Source organism: Lissotriton vulgaris, unplaced genomic scaffold (genome assembly GCF_964263255.1).
Source record: "Lissotriton vulgaris unplaced genomic scaffold, aLisVul1.2 SCAFFOLD_1239, whole genome shotgun sequence".
In the NCBI taxonomy this organism is placed as follows: domain Eukaryota; kingdom Metazoa; phylum Chordata; class Amphibia; order Caudata; family Salamandridae; genus Lissotriton; species Lissotriton vulgaris.
The window spans coordinates 323508-341866 of record NW_028250096.1 but is presented as its reverse complement, the minus strand read 5'-3'; positions in this window follow the sequence as shown (position 1 = coordinate 341866).

Sequence of the window (18359 nt, the reverse complement as noted above, 5' to 3'; positions counted from 1 at the left end):
GGATCCCACCCGGGGGCGCCGCAAGAGGTGAGGAGGAGGGCGGCGGGACGAGGGAGCACACCGGGACCCCACGGGCGGTGGTGAAGACCTCCGAAGAATAAACAGCGGGAGGGCCGAGCAGCGCATTGCATAACAGAAGCGGCTGCGGCCTACCACGAGTGAGCCCGAACCGGACTGCGGAAACCTGCCGAGGGGGGGTTGGACGCACAGCCAGAGAACTTGAGCTTGGGGCCCCCTCTGAAAATCGCTACTAAGCCGGAGCAGGACACTAACGACTGGGCGGTGGGAGGCATTACCCTGAGCCCCGGGAACTGGCAGGAGGGACCACCAGATTCGGAGCGCGGGAGAAGTGGCCGCATAATGATCTCCAGTGTCTGGGTGCCCACCAGTGATTGCTCTAGCCGTACAGACTGAGTGTGGCCAGGAGGATTGGGGCGGAACCGGTCGAAGATACTGCGTGGGGGTTGCCTGGGACAGGTGTAAGGATTCGGAATAAGGACCCAAGCTGACCAACTGGAGGTCTAGGCCCAGGGACAGTGCGTGTGAACTTACCCAGAGGTGCCGGTGGTGGCGCCAAGCGACTCAGCGGCCCCCCCCCACGCCTGGAGCTCAGGGCACGGTGGGCTGCGCTCTGCCAGGACAACGATTGATCATCTGGGACGCGGATGACGGTGAAAGAGTAATAATCATCTGGCTGAGCGCGGTACACCGCTGACTGGGATTACCACCTCTGCCCGGAAGTGGGGGCCGGAGCTGGTACCGTGTGCATTGGTTCGACGAAGCGCTCCGGGAGAGGAGTAGTTGGCCTGCAGACAAAATGGCCGGACAGAAGGGCAGCAAAAGGAACGACCGCACGCTCCCAGAGATGCTCGGCAGGACCCAGGCCAGGGGAGACAGGAATCCGCCATCGCCAGCTCGGCAGGAGGCTCACAATCAGCGGGAGCCGGAGAGCCCCCGGTCACCAGGTCTTTTTTGGAATCCCTTTTTGGCACATTGCGGGACGACTTCCAGGCCTCGAAACAGGAGATAGCAGGAGAGGTACGTGAAATACGTAAAGAAGTGGATGGGTTGGGTGAGAGAGTGACCACGGTGTAAAGCTCAGCGCAGCGACAAGACGAAGAAATTGCACAACTACAGCAGGAGGTACTGCGCCTCAGAGATCAGCAACTAGACCTTCAATCGCACAATGAGGACTTGGAGAACAGGTCTCGAAGAAACAACATAAGGGTCCGGGGAATACCATCCTCGGAGGAGAGCTCGGACATGGCCAATTATTTACGGGAGCTCTTCCGGGACTTACTGGGTGAGGCTGCGGACTTTCCCATACGGATAGACAGGGCGCACAGGGTGGGACCGCCACGGCGAGCAACAGCCCCGCCACCGGACATACTGGCCTTCCTCCCCGATTTCCCGCTAAAGGAACAGATCATGGCTGAGGCGCGGAAAAAACAATCATTAACGTTCCGTGGTCACCCTGTAGCCTTGTATCAGGACCTTTCTGCAATCACACTTCAAAAGCGTAAAGCGTTCAAGATAGGGACAGACTTCCTGCGGCAGCATGAAACGCCCTACTCATGGGGACACCGTTTCCGCCTTATCTTCAGATGGAATGGCGAAACGCATCAACTGCGGTCTCTGCAGGACACGTGTGAAGTGTTAGGGATTACCGCGGAAGAAGAGGAATCTCCCACACCACGGAGGAGACGCACCACCGACGAGGGCTGGCAAAGGGTCGCAAGGCGCAGGACAACGACCACATCACGGAGGCCGGGCTCACCCACTATCAGAGCCGAGATGGCAAATGCCATCCAAACTGTTTCCAGAGACTTAGCTGTTGATGAAGGTGTCGCACTGACAGCGTAAAACTGCTCCGGGGGAGAACGACATAGCATTGCTGTTGTTGCAGGCTTGGGGTGTGGAGGGGAGGAGGGGCGGGGGGTGAGGATGCGTGTGGCTGGACGTCCACTAAGGTATCATACCACAGACTTGTCCGGTAGGGACATGACTGGGACTATACGTACAAAGATCCCGGGGGGTTGGGAGAGGAGGGAGGGGAAGGGGATGTTTGGAGGGAGAGTTGGTGGAATGGGAGGGGGGAGTTGGGGGCCGGGGGACCGGGGAGTTGGGTGGGGGGAGGTCAAGGAAGTTCCGTTCAGTGCTCTTGATGCATCTGCACCGCCCTGTCGGGGCTCTCAGGTCTGTCTGGCTAATGGTATATTGCTCAGTGACCCTGATCCACCGCTTTTGTCATATTGTCTTGCTAATACATGGCGGGCCTTAAAGTTGTGACCCTAAACGTCAAGGGGCTTAACAATCCAACGAAGAGAAAAGCGATCCTGTCGTTGCTAGAGGGCACGCAAGCAGACATCTGTCTTCTCCAGGAGACTCACTTACTAACATGTGACTGCCATAGGTTGCGGTCACGTCACTTCCCCACGCAGTTCTTCTCCTCAAACACTACTAATACAGCTGGGGTGGTGATCTTAGTGTCCAAGTCCTTTAAGGGGGAAGTTTTGCACAAATTTGCAGAACAGAAAGGGAGACTCTTAGCCTATAGATTCAAGTTGGGGGCCTTGCCGTTTACTATTGGGACAATCTACAGCCCGAACGAGCATCAGGAGCGCTTCCTTCACTCTGCATTAGTGGACGTCACAGCGTCACCTGACAGACACATTATCCTAGGGGGGATCTGAATATGGTGTTGGACTCGTCGGTGGACAGGTCGGCTCAGCGTCACCCACAAACTGGGGAATTGTCGCAAACAGGGAAAGCACAACTGGCTGACTTGGATCTTCACGATCTTTGACGCCGGCTTCACCCCTTAGATAGGGACTACTCCTACTACTCACATGCACACAAGACATATGCCAGACTAGACTATCTGGTGGTCACCGGTCCGGTCCGCGATCTAGCCACAGCGTCTGAGATAGGCGTCCTTTCTCTCTCGGATCACGCGCCGGTTTCTGGGACCTGTGCTCTCCCGTCGGACCCGGCTCATCGCGGAGTCTGGCGCCTTAGAGACGCTCTCCTGCACAAAAAGACAGTGGTAAAATGCATAATGGAGTCGATAGGGGACTTTCAGTCTCATAATGATAACTCCGACACCCAATTGGCGACCCAATGGGCAGCACTTAAGGCAGTATTGAGGGGAGAGTTCATCGCGATCTCCTCGGCGGAAAACAAAGATAGGCGGCTGAAACGAGAAGAACTAACGCAAAAAGTCAGGGAACTTGAGCAGGTACACCGCCGCACCGGGGCCCCCAGGATTTGGAGGCAGCTGAAGGCAGCGAGGAAACTCCTGTCGACCCTGGACTCGGACAGAGCGGAATACGCGGCGCTACGTCTGAAACATGCTTACTACACGGGAGGTGACAGATGCTGTCATTTACTAGCGAACAAACTCAGGGTGGCACACCAATGTCGTCGGGTAAAGGAAATTGCGGTTGGTGCTGGGCTGGCAGTCACCGACGACGCCGAGATAGCTGAAGCCTTCCGCCAATTCTACTCTGAACTGTATACGGAGGAGAGTTTGCGGTTGCGGGAACCGGATGCCTATTTGGACACGGTGACCCTCTCATCCCTAGCACCACTGCAAGCGGAGTACTTAGAACGAGAGATCCGGATCGAAGAGGTTATTGCTGCCATCTCTAGACTTAAACATGGGAAAGCCCCGGGCCCAGACGGCTATACTACTCTCTTTTACAGAACGTTTAGTACCACATTGGCACCCATCTTAACCAGGCTGTTTAACTCCTTCTCCGCCCCTGGGGCTATCCCCCCTGATCTCTTGCAAGCCACGGTGTTGGACATACCTAAGCCGGGGAAAGACAGGACTCAGTACAGCTCATACCGGCCGATCTCGCTCTTAAATGTTGATCTCAAATTATACACAGGGATCCTTGCAGCTAGACTAGCACAGCATCTCCCAGGTTTGGTGGAGCCGGACCAGGCCGGCTTTGTGCCTGGAAGACAGACCGTAGATAATACCAAGAGAGTAGTTCACATTTTAGAAAAAGCCTCCCGGATCCCTGGAGAGAGGATGTTGCTGTCGGTCGATGCTGAAAAAGCGTTTGATCGAGTACACTGGCCATATCTAGACCGGATGATGGAGAAGATGGGTATAGGGGAGAAATTTCGGTCTATGGTGTTTAATTGCTACAAGCTTCCATCGGCACCGGTGCGAGTGAATGGCTGTAGCTCTAAGCGGTTTACCATTGAGCGCGGCACTAGATAGGGGTGCCCACTGTCCCCTCTCCTCTTCGCTCTTTATATGGAGCCCTTTGCCCAGGGAGTACGACAGAACCCAGATGCGACGGGTGTGAGGATGGGGGGATATGTCCATACAGTCAGCCTTTACGCGGATGACGTGATACTGACACTGGAGGACCCGAGACGTGCTTTGCCCGCGTGTATTAACGAACTTGAGGCCTTCTCGAGGGTGGCGGTATTCAGGATGAACATGGGGCAGTCTACAGCGCTAGACATCTCCTTGACACCCGCGACGAGACGGGAGTTGCAGGGGTTTTTTCCCAAGCATTGGTCGCAACACCAAGTACAGTACTTGGGTATCTTGCTGGCGCCCACGTTGCAGACGATGGTGACTGTTAATTATGCGGCTCTGAGCAAGAAGATCAAGGAGGAACTGGGGAGATGGGGCAAGGGCACGATATCCTGGCTTGGCAGGATAGCAGCGATCAAGATGACGGTCTTGCCCCAGATTCTGTACTTGTTCCGAGCTTTGCCGCTACAAGCCCCCAAGGGCTGGATTCAGCAGACGCAGTCGGACATGTCCCGCTTTGTTTGGCAAGGCCGTAAACCCCGGATGAAACGGGCCCTCACCACCTTAGCGCCGGAGTCGGGGGGGACTGGGCATCCCAGACCTACGCAAATATTTTCAGGCGTCACAGTTGCGGTACCTGGTCGAGTGGAGCAGGTTGGAGTCAGACAAGCACTGGCTATTCCAGGACCAGGCGGTGGCGGGGCGCCCATTACAGGAGGTACCATTCCTGCGTAGATCGCATCGCCCTCCGAATCTATACGCGTCTTATGTCACAAGGGTCCCGCTGAGAATATGAGACGCTACCAATAAGCACTTTGGCCTAACCACGTTCCCCTCTCCGTTCACGCCTATTGTGGACAACCCGGACTTTACACCGGATGGAACCAGGAGCCTTTACGCACTGGCGAACGACTGGTTGCAGGGCACTCTTTCACCTGTATGGTGAAGAGGGGGTCCTTCCCTTTCAGAGCCTCAAAGAGAGCTATCAGCTGTCTGAAACAGATAGAATGCGATACTGGCAGGTACGACACTGGGCCCTACAGCAACAGGTGAGGGAGTCGGCAGACAGGAAATTGCTACCATATGAGAAATGGTTGGTGACGCGCACATCAGACGCTAAGCTCATTACAGATCTCTATAAAATGTTACAGCCCCCTCCTTCCCACTTTCATATCCCTGGCAGAGAGCGATGGAACAAGGAATTAGGTGGGACACTGAGCCATAAGGAATGGGACCAGATTTCGTATCGAGCGAGACACTCCGCCTATCATGTCGGCCTTACTGAAACATTTACCAAGGTATCTACTTATTGGTACCATACCCCGGAACGGCTGCATGAGATGAATCGGCAAATAGAGAACACCTGTTGCCGCGAGTGCGGGCACATAGGTATATTGACACATATCTTATGGGAGTGCCCACTTTTACATCCCTACTGGAAAGAGGTGATTGACGAGATTGATGCTCACTTTGAAATAGAGATGTCCCGCCTCCCGGCTTATGTCATGCTTGGTCTCCCTAATGGCTTAATGTATCCACTGAAATCCCGCAGAGGTAGGCAGATCGCCATAGCATTGGGCTCAGCGGTTCAAAATATCCTAATACATTGGCGCACGACCACTACCCCTTCCATCACGGGTTGGCTACACAGATTGTGGCATGTCCTGGGCATGGAAAAAATTCTCACTCATGATGACCGGGGAGGTGGAACAATTCGAGGAGCTGTGGCAACCTTTTCATGCACTCCTAGCTACGGAATTCAAAGAACTTACATGCCCGAGATACCTACCTGAGGTTACTGAGACTTACACCACCGACAGAACACACGGTCTAACGGTTTTTACACTGGACAGAGAAGGAGAGGAGGGGCAGGGGCAAAAGTACACACATTATAATACGTAAGGCACTGGACGGGGGGGAGACGGGAGGGAGGGTGGGGAGGGCAGGGTAAGGGTGGGAGTTGGAGGGGTTGTTTCATTGAAAAGGGAAGGGTATAGAGGGCTTGTTCTGATCTTTGTTCTTCATTTCAACTAAGCAATCGGGAGCGAAGCCTAGAGGACCCCCCTATAAGGCCGGGGACCATGAGCACTACTTACAAATGGGCTCCTTGGACCGCAGCATCGATTCAATTGCATGAATGATTCTCCTTTTTTGTTTCTGTACCCTTTCAATAAAATACTTTAAACCTAAAAAATCTATCATCAAGCTCACGGATCACTTCCTCAGACTTGGACACACTCCTAATGACCTGAGGTGGACGGTCATAGAACAGATCACGATCCACCCGACGGACAACGAAAAACACTGGTTATCAAAAGAGCAATGCTGGATCTACAGATTGTCAACCAACACAGAGGGATTAAATGATAATATCCCATGGAATAGCCTTAACAAACAAGCATTTACAATGCAACGGTTTTGCCTTTGGAAAATTTAGAGCTATTGGCATTGTAAATGACAATTTTTTTATTTATGTGTTCGTTTTGAAAACCGATAAATAAATGCCAATAGCTTAATCGTTCGCAAATGCCACACCCACACAGAGCCCCTCCACACAGAGCCACCCCCCACACACACAGGGCCCCCCTTCACACACACCCACAGAGCCCCCCACACACACACCCACACAGAGCCCCCCACACACCCAGAGCCCTCACACACACTGCGAGCCCCCCACACTCCCAGACTGAGCCCTCCACACACCCACACAGAGCCCCCCACACACCCACAGAGCCCCCTCACACAGAGCCCCTCCACACACCCACACAAACCCCCCCCCCACACACCCCACACAGAGCCCCACCCCACACAGAGCCCTCCACACACCCACAGAGCCCCCTCACAGAGCCCCTCCACAGAGCCCCTCAACAGAGCCCCCCCACACAGAGCCCTCCACACACCCACAGAGCCCTCCACACACCCACAGAGCCCTCCACACACCCACAGAGCCCTCCACACACCCACAGAGCCCTCCACACACCCACAGAGCCCCCCACACACCCACACAGAGCCCCCCACACACCCACACAGAGCCCCCCACACACCCACACAGAGCCCCCCACACACCCACACAGAGCCCTCCACACACTCACACAAAGCCCTACACACACTCACACAGAGCCCTACACACACTGCGAGCCCCCCTGTGCAAGTTATACAATATTGTTAGAGATGAACCGACCGCATAGGTAACCAACAGGTGTAAAAATTACTTCAAAGGTGACTAGGGAAGGCAACGTCTGTACAGGGAATTATGTTTATTCTCTACTCTGTGAAATATGAAACGCCGTTAATGGTCACCCATCAGCCCCTACTTTAGACTTTGGCAGGTGAAATAAATCTGGTCATATAAAAAACAGTTCCAGTCGAGTATATTTTGGGAAATACCTCTGTCGTTGCTTTCTTTTTTTTTTTTTAAGACTTTTATTGTACCTCTAATAGTAAACAGCTTCAGCCTACAACCCCTTGGGCTGGCAGCAATTTGGTCAATAACATTCTTTAACATCAGGAGAAACACAGCCTTTGTGCCGATATCCCAGGGGTACGGCGGCGTTTAGCAACAATGTGGGTACATAATGTACAGTATGAGAAGAAATCTGGTTAGGTCCGTGATTTTTTTAATTTTAAAACAAACACGTTGAAATTGCATCAAACAGTATAGGTGACATGAGCAGTCATGTGTGCATTATTCGCTTTACCCATTACACTTAACAGTTGGCATTTCGGTTCATTCATAGGAAATAGGCACAATTTCTCTGTAACATACTTTCCGTTGCACACATCAAGTAAACTACATTACTTTTACTTCTAGGGCGAAAGATTTTCTCCATCATATCGGGCACCGGTATTCCTGACCTGAGATCTTCACAGAGGAGTGCCATCTACTGACCATAGTCGTTTTCTATTCTCCCACCTCACCAGTCAGGGGGTACACATGATCTCTATTCCTCCCTTCGGTAAATAAAACCCTACGGCAAAGTACCATAACATCTCTGGGTGTGCCCTTCATGGATCACTTTCGAGATCAGATAGGTCCTGTGGTGGGTCGCATAGTTGACCTCTGTATTCATTCCACTTCCCCCATACCCTAGTCCATTTCTTGGGGCATCCTCGATGCACATACACTGCCTTTTAAGCCAGCATGGCTGTGTCCATGTCCCTTCCCCATTGTGCGCGCGAGTGGGTCCTACCCCCGAGCCCCAGTTCCTGGCAATGTTCCTTTTAGCAAGGGCTAGGCCCAATGTTGCCCATGTTTGCATTCCTCGATTCATATCAGTGGGCGACCAAATGTTCAGTAAACAACATCTAGGGTCTCTCGGTAATACGAGACCACCTGCCTCTGATATTTCGGAGATATTTCGGAGAGTATTCAGTCCCAATAATATTGGATCTTTGGGCAGTCCCATATTACGTGGAAGAATGTGCACGGGAGACTGCATCCACGTAAGCAGGTAGGTTCTGGGATTCGGCCTAGCCGGTGTAGGAGTGTGCGGGAGTAGTATATTCTGTGTAATATTTTCAATTGCACCAGCTTGAGTCGTGATGGAATGGAGGCCTCCCTGGGAGATGCCAGTGCGTACAACCAATCTTCATCCTTTATGTCCCCCAGGTCTATCTCCCATTTGCTCCGGAGGACAGCCGTGGGGTCGGGCATTTTATTAATAAGTTTGCAATATGTGAAGGAGATCGCTCTTTTGTCTAGGGATTCAGTAAGGAGTCTATCCTCTAGGTGGGAGGACTCAACCAGTCGGGTGCCTGTTGGAATCACCCCCTGCAGTGCATGCTTGATTTGTGCGTAGCGATACTGTTCGGTGTCCGCCATCCCGTATTTTTCTTTTAGGGCAGGGAAGGTGACTATTTCGCCTTTTTTCCATAAGTCCCCGATTTTGGAGATACCAATTAAGTCCCGTTGTCGGAAGCCCTTTGTGTTTGCTAGGGTACTCAGTCGCCGTGTGTCCCACAGTGGCGTTGCGAGCGGGAGTACTCCCTCCCACCCCAAGGTTCTCTGCGCTGCGTGCCAGATCTTGATCGTGTGTGCTGTTGGGCCTTAAGGGTGTGACGTTGTTTGTTCGTGTATAGTGCCCGCATGAGTTGGTCAGGTGGCAGTACAGTTCGGTCAAGGCGGAAGGCCGGGTCCATTTGAGGGGCGTGCATCCACTGGTTAACCACTATCAATTGTGCTGCCCAGTAATACAGTTTGATACAGGGTAGGGCGATCCCCCCGTCATACCAGGATCGGAGTACTTTGGCGAGCACTATACGGGCCGGCTTCCCATCCCACAGAAGTGTCGAAATTTCTGTGTCTATGGATTTGAAATAGGTAAGAGGGACTGGAGAGGGTGTGTTTTGCAATGCGTAAAGAAATCTGGGGAGTGATAGCATCTTAAATAACGCGGCCCTCCCTAGCAGTGTAAGCGGTAAAGATCGCCAGTGTGTGACGTCCGATTTTAGCCTTTGTAGAGGTTTCATTAGGTTTTTTCTATAAATAAGGGTTCTTGTGGCGTGACATAGATCCCTAGGTACTTGAATCCCCTGGTGACTGTCTGCAGGGTGCAGTCTGGGGGCAGTGTCGGCGTGTGGCCTCGCAGGACATAAAGAAGCGATTTGGTTCAATTGATGGTGTATCCCGATACCTCACCATAGGCCCTGAGCAGTTCCATCAAAGCTGCCAGCGACTGGGAGGGGAACATCAAATAAACCAGCACATCATCCGCATAAAGGGAGATGCGATCCTCCCACCCGTCCCCCATGTGATCCCTCTGATAATGGGGTCCACTCGTACCCGCATCGCCAGAGGCTCAAGTACAAGCGCGAAGAGTAGCGGAGATAGAGGACACCCCTGCCTCGTTCCGCCTCCCAGTGTGAATGTGCGGGAAGTGTGGCCGTTGGCTACCACTTGTGCCATTGGCTTGGTGTAGAGAAGTTTAACCCAGCTGCAAAATTTAGGGCCGAAGCCCACTTTCCTGAGGACTGCAAACAGGAACGGCCATTCTACTAGGTCAAAGGCCATTGTAGCGTCAAGGGAGAGGATGGCCGCATCCTCCTGTAAGAGGGGAATACGGTGTAGGACTCCATGGAGGCGCCGTAGGTTAAGTGATGTATTTCTACCAGGCATGAAGCCCGATTGGTCCGGGTGTATCAGGTCTGTAAGGTGGGGCTGTAGTCGTAGCGCCAGAACTTTCGCCAGAACTTTAGCATCTACATTCATTAGGGAGATTGGCCTGTAGGAAGAAGATTGGTCAGGTGGTTTACCGGGTTTATGTATTACTACAATGGTGGCTAGTCGTTGGTCAGCCGTGAGCTCTCCATTTGATAGGCAATCATTATACATTGGGAGCATGTAGGGAATTATCTGTCTTGAAAGTGTTTTGTAGAGTTCAACGGGTAGGCAGTTCGGCCCCAGCGCTTTCCCAGTATGTAGTGCTGTTATAGCCTTCCCCACTTCTTCTCCTGTGAAGTCGCCCTCAAGCGTCTGTGCGTCTTCTTGTGACAGTGTGGGTAGGGGTATGTCCCGCAGGTATTGCAAGCAGTCTTCCTCTGTCCTCCCCCCCGAGCAGTGTACACAGTCTCATAATAAGTAGCCAGTTCTTCTACTATTTGAGGGGGAGCTGTCACGTGTGTACCATCTGGGCGTTCTACTGTGGCAATCCACCTACTGGCCTTTTCCCTACGTTCGATCCATGCGAGCATCCTGCCAGTCTCGTCACCCAACTCATAGATCCTATGCAGTGTGTTAGTTAACTTTGTCTTGGTTACGTCCTCCACGTATGCCTTGTATTCCCGAGTCGCTAGTGTTAGTGCGTGTGCCGTGTCCGCTGTGCTATCTGTGGCATGTGCCAATTCTGCTGATTGAACTGCTGTTTCCAATGCTTCAACAGTGGCCCTCTGTTCTCTCTTGTGCCTGGTAATGGTGGAGAGAGCCTGTCCTCTGAGCACCACCTTGAATGCCTCCCATAAGACCTGGGTGAATCTACAGAGTCTGAGTTTTCCCCAAAGTAATGTGTGGTAGAAGTCTTTAGTGTTTTCAAAATAGTATTGTTTTTGAGATAGCCGGGGTATATCGGGAATATTCTTTGTCGTCTGGTGGGTTGTGACGTGTAAGTGAGGTGTACCGGGGAATGGTCTGATATCCCCCCTGGCAGGTGTTCCAGAGCCGTGATCTTTTCCGGGGGGATCGTCAAGGTTAGTATATAGTCTATCCTGGAGAGACTGTTATGTGTAGTGACGGTCATGGGGGTGTTTAAGTCTCCACATATCCACCAACCCCATTGCTTCTAGGAAATCTTTAAACATTTGGTTAGGTCTAGTGGCTTCACGAGGAGGGTGCCGATTAATCGCTGTGTCCGATACTGCATTGAAGTCACCTCCCACGATTAATTCAGCCTCTGGGAGTTCAAGTAGTAGTTTGCCCAGGTCTTGGAATGCCCCTTGGTGTAACGTAGGGGGAATGTAGACTGAGATTATATTATATGGCCTCCCCTCCCATTGACAGTGTATCGCTGCAAATCGACCTTGATCATCCGCCCAGGTGCGTTTGATGAGGAGTGGCGCGTTTTTTTGGGCCAGGATACCAACCCCACGGGAACCTGCCGAGAATTCTGCGTGTGTGATCATCTTGAAGCCCCATCGATTAAGGGCCTTCGAGGTAGTTCCTACCAAATGCGTTTCTTGTAGTAGGGCTAATGTGGGCGCCTTTCTTTTGAGATATTGGAGGACTAAGCCCCGCTTCATTTTATGGCCCAAACCTTTGACATTCCACGATAAGATTGTTAGCGTGGGGGCAACTAGTGGTTGCGCTCGGGGGGCCGGTGAAGAGTTATTGTGATTAGCCATGGTCATCGGTAAGCGGACACAGTAGCGTCACTGGATTTAAATTGTGGGCGGAGGCACGAGGTATGTGGGAGTGTATAACGCGGTCCCGCGTGTCAAGCAGCGTGCCTATGGTGTGAGTGCCCCGTCGAGGTGGACGTGACTGAGGATTTCCAGTTGATCGCTTCGGCCAGGCCGACGTGCCTAGGTGGGTGTTGAAGAAACCGTGCCTGTGATGCAACATTCGAACAGAAACAGAAAACTCTGTAGTACTAACTTCCCCGTCCCTTAACGCCTCCCCCCACCCTGCCTCCCTGCCCGGCGGACTCAGAACTGCCCGCCTCCCCAACTCAGCAGAGTGCTTTAACCCATGTCCCAACAGTGTACTTGCGTGTAGGGGTCATGAAGTCCGAGGTGCACATTACCCTCCTCCGCGGGTGGGCCCGTTTCCGCCCCATGTCCAGAGCCGGCTTCTGACAATGTCCTTCGGCATTTGCAGGCCCGTAGGTGGAAGTCCTTACTTGTTCCAACTGAGTCACTTCATGCCAGAGCCACCCTGCTCCGGGTTCTGTGAATCCTCTACGGTGGGAATGAAGAGTTCAGGGCTACTTATCTCTGCTTCATCTGCGTGGCGGTCGCGGTCTCTTCCGTTGCGACGGTGTCCATCCTTCTTCCTCCAGCCTTCGAGCCAGACGTATGTTTCCTCCGGGGATTCGAAGAACCAAGTCTTCCCCTCAGCCACCACTCTAAGCCTTGCCGGAAACAGCATGGAGTACCGAAGATACACAAGGATCTGATGAAACCACCCTTTAGACCTATAGTATCTACAAGAGGCTCAATTCACGAACCCATAGGAAAATACTTAGATCGACACCTACAACCACTTGTTCAAAAAATGTCAACCTATCTCCGCGATACCACTGACTTTCTCACCAAACTCAATGAAACTGAACTAGATGAGACAATGGAAATAACATTATGCCCTATTGACGTTTGTTCGCTGTACACGTCTATCCCCCAAAACAGAGGCATTGAAGCCATAGAGTCATTCTTGATCAATCATGGCATCAAGCAAGAACTTTAAATATTCCTGTTGGAATTGCTACACTTCACGCTGTATCACAGTTACTTTTCCTGGAATGAACAACATTTTCAACAGCTGGCAGGAACTTCCAAGGGGAATTGTGCAGCCCCCAGCTACGCGAACCTCTTTATGCACAGGTTGGAACTCGAGAACATTCTTGAAAACCCCAGATGGCAAAATAAGATTCTTAAATTCTGGAGATACATAGATGACATCTTTCTCATATGGAAAGGTCCATCGATTGACATTGAAGAATTCATTAAAGATATTAATGACATTGATGACCACATTCAATTTACCCATTCCATTAACACTGGGTCCATCCCCTACCTGGATGTGTTAGTTTCCTTGCAGAACAATCGTTTCCAGACAGACGTATACTCCAAAAATACGGACAGGAATAACATGTTAATCTTTGACAGTTGCCACCCTATGTCATTGAAACGGCATTTACCGTACTCGCAGTTACTAAGAATGAAAAGAATATCATCAAGCGATCAAACCTATGAAAAGAACGCAAACCTAATGATCACAAAATTTCGAGAACGGAAATATCCAGATAACATTCTAGAAGAAGCCAAAGCAAGAACACAAACCATCCCTAGGGAAGAATTGCTTAAGATACACACAAAGGATATGAATCAGTGCAGACCAGTCTTTGTATCTAAATACTCCACCTTAAGCCATCAAATTAAGAAAATCGTCTTAAAAAACTGGGAAATGGTTGAGAAAGAACCAGATTCCAAAGGATTGTTCAGCAAACCGATGTTTGCCTACCAAAGCTCCAAAAATTTAAAGGATTTAATAGAAAAGGAGGTATGCAACAAATCCGAAAAATATACAGGGACAATTCCATGCGCTAACTGTAGTCACTGTAATAACATTATTCGTGGCACCAGCATAAACCATCCAACCACAGGAAAACTCATCAACCTCTTTACTAACGCTACATGCGACTCCAAAAACGTGGTTTACTTACTTAAGTGTCTCTGTGGACTCCCTTATGTTCGAATGACAGAGCACAAAAGTACTATTAGAAACAGATCTACCAAGGCCCCAGTAGCCGCACACTACATTTCCAATAGCCACAACATCAGTCAGATCCGTTTTTTGGTTTTGGAGTGTGTTCCTGTGAGGCAAGGCTGTGATAACAAAAAAAAGACTGCTCCAAAGGGAGATATTTTGGATCAAAAAACTGAATTCCTGCAACCCCACGGGGTTAAATGAACGTCTCGAATATAGTAGCTTTTTATAATCCTGACTAGCTGCCACAGGCTACCTAACCTTCTACACTATTTCAGACATTGATATTACCATCTTTTTTTTTTTTTTTTGAATAACATGCTTTAGACACACATGTAATTGCTGCTTCTACCTAAATCACCATTACCTAGGTTTGATTTTGATTCATGTTTGACTGTGTTTTGACTTTGATTATGATTGGCTTCGTTTTGTATAATTACCCATATGTTCACTGACTGTTCCAAGATGGCCGCGATCCTGACTATACACAGTGTATTACTGTCCATCTCAACGTGTTTATTGTACTACGTGCTCTCTTAGAAGATGTTACTTAACTTAGCCCGAATATACCGCTATACCTCTTCTTTATTCATCCGACACCATCTTTATTTGCTAAACATAGAATAACATTTCCTCACATCCCGTCCACTTCCGGGTTACGTGAGAACTTTCCTATAACGCGCTCCCTGCGCATGCGCGAGTACACACTAACCCGACACCGGACCAGCTACGCGTTCCACCCGACCGCCAAACCGTTGAGTGATATATGGCGCGTACCGACCCGCACTTAATGCGCACAGTTTGACCACTCATTTTCACGAGTATTGAGCCCCAACCTGCGCACAGTATCTTGTACTCCTATCTCCACGAGCGTCGAGTCACACGCCACCGCGGCGCCTACCTCCACAGAACTGCTAATGATATAAATGCCACCAGGTTAACAGCATGTTAGCAACACGTAACACTGGGTTTATTGACATTCAGGACAAGCGCCCATATACTGTTGGATTAATTTTAGAAACTTTTTCTTTTTCTTTTCCTTTTTAAACACTTGGGTTGTGCACTTTTTTTCCCACATACTTTCATAACTTCACCTACGTTACAGCATGTTTTTAGATAACTTTCAGTCATCCCTTGATTATGTAGCCTTAACATTCTGAACAGACTGTGACCTGCTTCCTCTTCATTGATTATACTTTATTCTGATTTTACCCTATAGAAATGTATTTCCCCTGATGAAGTGCGGACAGCACGAAATGCATTGGGCACTTGGTTGAATTTGTGGACAACAAATTGTTTATTGGAATGACGATGAACCTTTGCACAGCTGTGATGTAACAGCTCACTTTTGAAAAAAAGATTGAACTATTGAACTAGAAGAATAAACTTGTGCAACTAACAGTTTCCTTTGGTATACGTTCATGAATACTTTTATGTTTGAACTGTATTGAAATCGAAGGGATTGATTTCCCCAGAAGAGTGCGACTGCTTGATTCCAGTGGTGTGGAGAGCATGGGACTCACGTCTGAGCATACCCATCCCACTCGGGGTGACAAATGCAAACACCACGGTTGATGGACAGAATGCAGAACAATGTCATACATTCACCCCAGTACAGAGATCTGGGCCTAAATCCATCGTTTTTTGCACTCCACACCACCCCAGTTCAGACATGGCCATATGCAAATCAGTCCACCTGTGCCTCATGGGAACAGTCCAGCCCGAACTGCCAAGCCATGCCTTCCCTGGACCAGAAACAAGCTTCCGAGGACCGGTTTCTGGCATTCCAGCCGTCTTCAGCCCGGCTGGCTTGAATCCAGTGGTGTGGAGTGCAGTGCAGTTCAGGGATGACCTTTCATCTTGAGCTTGCAAACAGATGGTATATATATGAAACAGAAAACATTAACTTGGCAGCAGAAACATCACGAAGACTCCAACTCCCTTTCTTTCCCCCCCTTTCCCACAGGAGAACGGCTTGTGGCATGCACCCGCCCTCATATGTGATTTCCATCCCCCCGTATCTCCCTCCCTGTCTGTCTGTTGTAATGTACTAAGCAGTCGCTTCCAGTGTGCCGCTATGGGTTCCTTCCTGAGTCCCAGCGTTTCCTCTCTACGTATGGCGGTCCACTCTGCCCTGGCCCACCACTGAAATGAGGAATTCCGTGCCCGTGCTCATGGCGGGTCATGCGCCTTCCACCTCCTTGTGAGGAGGCGCTTTGCTACCACCAGCCCCAGATCTAGAAAGCAGGATGTCACCTTATCTTTGGGGATCTCTTAAAGTGGTGTAGGATGTACTCGGGCCAATCAAAGGGTATGGTTCGATCCGTGCAATTCCGTAGGAGCTCGCTAACTGTTTGCCAATAGGTACCCAGCTCCGGACAGCTCCAAAACATGTGTATGAATCCCGCCCCCTGCTCATTACACCAGGGGCAGAGTGCATCATCAAGACAGAAGTACTTAGTAATCAACTCCGGTAAGCCCTATGGACAGCTGAATATGGCGAAATCACATGTTCCTGGGTATTCGGACCGGGCTTTTAAGCACCTTTTCCCATTCCTTATTCGTTAGTGACCGCCCCAAGTCCAGCTCCCACTTGCCTCTAAGGGGGTCCAAACTAATTGCCACGTGCTACCGTAATGACGCCGCAAACCAGCGGACCAAAGGTCTGCCCCTCCCCATGACGTGGAGGTACTGCATGGTTAAATGTTGCCGGGGCTCCATAGGCACATGTTATTTGTAAGAAAGGGTTTTTAGTGAAAGGTATGGGCGCTCTGCTAAAGTGGACGCAAAAGTTGTAAAAAGGATATTGGTAGTGAGTGTTGGTGCACACAGGTGGGGGGATAAGCCCTCTAACCCCTCGAATGCGTGTGTTCAGAGAGCACATGTATATATAATAGAATGCAAAGGCCTAATGCACACAACCAAAGAGTATCAAAATCGAGTAGTAGTCTCTTGCACTATTCTGTGTTGAGTGGACACAATTTATACATAGTAATACATATGTTGCCAACAGAGAAACCACAGTGTCTTTAGAAACAAGTCTTCTTTAATGTTCTTATAGCCAGCCGACACGTGTTTTGTCGCATAGCAATGCGACTCCTCGGGGCTGGGAAAGATACAAATGAAATACTATGGGGCATTGTACAAAGAAGTATTAAGTAAACCACAATATTCGTTACTTGTAGTGACTCGGTGAAAGTAAAATTTGGTTACAACCCAACATAGTGAGTTCATGCTGGATTCAGAAATTATAAAATTAAAGGGGTGGAAACCAAGACTGTGCATCTGTGTAGTGAAGCAGTTAAATTTATTTCTATATAAGTCGTGGCAGGATTGTTGAACCCGCGGTGGGACATCGGGACTACAATTGTGTGGATCACAAGAGACATGGATCAGGTTTACTTTACAGCTTTACAGAGCCGCTATTTCACCCGCCGCCCATACTCAGTGACCCACTCACTTTCAAATCAGGAATGATCCAGCAGAAACTCACACACGAGTTTTAGACCTGGTGAGATTTTCTAATACATTTCTCCACGCGTCGGTACTCCAGGGCATTCCTTGTGAGCTAGCTCTCACGAACTGCAGCTTACTTTTGGCTTGCAGTTCCCCCTTTTTTAATTAACACAGACTTGGGGAGGAGCTACGCTAGCAACCAAGATGGCCGCTTAGGCTCCCGGCTCCGCCGACCTCCGTCCGCCGCCAGATGATCCTGCTACTAATCCTGAATTTACACCCTTCCTCCGGGCGTGTGAACTGCTGTGCTGTACTTTGGAGCGATCCCGGGACTTTTATCAGCTTGGTGGACAGAGTTACGTTGGGTTTCAGTTTGGGGACTACACCAGCTTGTGAGCCGGGGACTCAAGTACTGGCCCAGCCGGGTTCCAGTTGAATAACATCGGCCGTGGGTGATCGACAGGGTCCGGTCCTTGGACGTGGAGAACTTTCTAAGCCCGATTTTGACGGCGGTTGTTGCTCTGGCCTAAACATTGACGGACGGTTGACGAGGCATGATTGTGGCTGTGGGTGGAGGTCCCTGACCCGGAGACCCGGTTTGGCGCCGCCGGTGTTCGCCGAGTCGGTGTCTTCGCTTGCGATAGCAGGGCGCGGATTGTGGCCTTGGTACGCCCTGAGTCTCCCTCCGTGACAGTCCGTCCCAATTTT